The 2,943-nt window shown below is 47.1% G+C and overlaps 1 pseudogene; it reads left to right on the top strand.

Annotated features, from left to right (window-relative positions):
• The first annotated feature begins 910 nt into the window (after window positions 1-910).
• LOC143641967 (RNA-binding E3 ubiquitin-protein ligase MEX3C pseudogene) lies at window positions 911-2,652 on the top strand (annotated as a pseudogene).
• Window positions 2,653-2,943: the final 291 nt, after the last annotated feature.

Below are 2,943 nucleotides of genomic sequence, written 5' to 3'. Positions count from 1 at the left end.
GAGGACGTTCCAGATCCAAACCATAACAGTATTCTTTGTGGATAAGAGGAAACTACTATGACATGACAGTCAGGAAATTGATATTGATATAATCCACAGATATTATCTAGTATTATCAGTTTTAATATGTACTCATTTTTGTAAGTTTAAGCCTTGTATGTGTAGATTTATGGATTGATCTCTTCAATCAGAACAGTTCCATCCTTTCCCCCCCCCTTTTTTTTTAAATAATACTCAGTTCCACCCCGCCCCAAGCTGATCTTGCATTACTAATCCTGACAAACACTAATTGGTTAGAGTGATTATAAATGGTATCGTGTTTTTAATTTTGGTTTCTACATATTCATATTTACTATAGAGAACTATGATTGATATTATTGTGTTGATATTGTGTTCTGAAACATTGTTGCACTTACTAGCTCTAGGCATTCATTTTTGTATATTATTTACTGTATCCTGTGAAGACATTCACGTCTCCTGAATTAACTGGCTCATGTTGACCATGGTTTTTGTATATTTCATGGTAGCAATAAGATTCCTCCTTTAAGTAGAGATGGGAATCTGAGTTTCAGATTTCTCAGTTTTCTTGCTCATTCTCCAACTTCCCAGGACTTGGGGAGAACTCTGTTTTGCTCACCCCTAGCTGTCTTCCCAGAAGGATCTCTGTCCCTCTTTCTCTGTTTCTCTTCACTTTTTGTCCTGTTCCCAGCTTTTCATGCCCCACTCTGTACTTGAAATCAAATATCTGAGAAAAGAATTTGCAGGGTGTGTAGATCAATCAGCTTTGGGGGCTTTTCTGGATTTGGATCCATCAAGCTGGCCTACAGGATCCTTACAGGCTTACTTGGTTTCACTGCCAATTCTTGCTTGCTTTTGGAAAGGTTTTTCTTTTTCACTCTGTGCTCCAGAGATGAAAGCAGCTCAGGGCCAGGCCCGGAGGGCGGCAGGGCTATCTCCGGAGGAGCTGGCTCCGCCCGGCCGGCCCGCAGCCTCAGAGGCGGCGGAGCTGGAACTGGAGGACGACGAGGAGGAGGGGGAGGAAGCAGAGCTGGACGGAGACCTGCTGGAGGAGGAGGAGCTGGAGGAGGCAGAGGAGGAGGACCGGCCGTCGCCGCTGTTGCTGTCTCCGCCCGCGGCCACCGCCTCCCAGACCCAGTGGATCCCGGGCGGGCCCCTGGGCTCTGTGCTGTTGCCTGGCGCCGGCTTCGATGCTCGGGAGGCCGCAGCCGCAGCGGCTGGGGTGCTCTACGGAGGGGACGATGCCCAGGGCATGATGGCGGCGATGCTGTCCCACGCCTACGGCCCCGGCGGCGGCGGGGCGGCGGCAGCAGTCCTAAACGGGGAACAGGCGGCCCTGCTCCGGAGGAAGAGCGTCAACACCACCGAGTGCGTCCAAGTGCCCAGCTCCGAGCGTGTCGCCGAGATTGTGGGCCGCCAGGGTTGTAAAGTTAAAGCACTGAGAGCCAAGACAAACACACATATCAAGACACCTGTTCGTGGTGAAGAGCCCATTTTTGTTGTCACTGGACGGAAAGAAGATGTTGCCATGGCCAAAAGAGAAATCCTCTCAGCTGCAGAGCACGTCTCCATGATCCATGCATCTCGAAACAAAAATGGCCCTACCCTGGGAGGGTTGTCATGTAGCCCTAATCTGCCCGATCAAACCACCGTCCAAGTCAGGGTCCCCTATCGTGTGGTGGGATTAGTGGTTGGACCCAAAGGAGCAACAATTAAAAGACCCACACGTATAGAGTAACTCCAAGCAGAGATAAGGAGCCTGTCTTTGAAGTGACAGGGATGCCTGAAAATGTTGACCGAGCCCGGGAAGAAATAGAAATGCATATTGCCATGCATACAGGAAACTATATAGAGCTCAATGAAGAGAATGATTTCCATTACAGTGGTACTGATGTCAGCTTTGAAGGTGGCACTCTTGGCTCTGCGTGGCTCTCCTCCAATCCAGTTCCTCCTAGCCAAGCAAGAATGATATCCAATTATCGAAATGATAGTTCCAGTTCTCTAGGAAGTGGTTCCACAGATTCCTACTTTGGAAGCAATAGGCTGGCTGACTTTAGTCCAACAAGCCCCTTTAGCACAGGAAACTTTTGGTTTGGAGATACACTACCATCTGTAGGCTCAGAAGATGTTGCAGTTGACTCTCCTGCCTTTGACTCTTTACCAACATCAGCTCAAACTATCTGGACTCCATTTGAACCAGTTAACCCACTCTCTGGCTTTGGGAGTGATCCTTCTGGTAACATGAAGACTCAGCATAGAGGAAGTCAGCCATCTACTCCTCGTCTGTCTCCTACATTTCCTGAGAGCATAGAACACTCACTTGCTCGGAGGGTTAGGAGCGACCCACCTAGCACAGGCAACCATGTTGGCCTTCCAATATACATCCCTGCTTTTTCTAATGGTACCAATAGTTACTCCTCTTCCAAAGGTGGTTCCACCTCTAGCTCACCTCCAGAATCAAGAAGAAAGCACGACTGTGTGATTTGCTTTGAGAATGAAGTTATTGCTGCCCTAGTTCCATGTGGCCACAACCTCTTCTGCATGGAATGTGCCAACAAGATCTGTGAAAAGAGAATGCCATCATGTACAGTTTGCCAGACAGCTGTTACTCAGGTAATCCAAATTCACTTTTAACTATATATATATAAATACTATATCTCTATATGGACTCGTAAAGGCATGGGTATAATGGTACCCCCAGTAAACTTCCTAATGAATTCTTATGACTGTTATCAGGCTTTATTGGGATTAGGCTAAAGTTGTTAGTAAACTTATAAAAGGCTGCTATGGTAACACTAAACCTAAGTGGTCTCTTGTCTATTAGTTTGGTTTGAATTATTAATACTATCCTGTAGACCCAGAGACATAGCTTGTGTAAGAATTGCAAAAGCTGAAGTTCACGTTGGCTGAGTGAAGATCATAGGT

The sequence above is a fragment of the Callospermophilus lateralis genome, chromosome 1 (genome assembly GCF_048772815.1).
Source record: "Callospermophilus lateralis isolate mCalLat2 chromosome 1, mCalLat2.hap1, whole genome shotgun sequence".
NCBI lineage: Eukaryota > Metazoa > Chordata > Mammalia > Rodentia > Sciuridae > Callospermophilus > Callospermophilus lateralis.
Note: the sequence above shows the minus strand (reverse complement) of the source record. Positions and strands in the feature narration are given on the sequence as shown.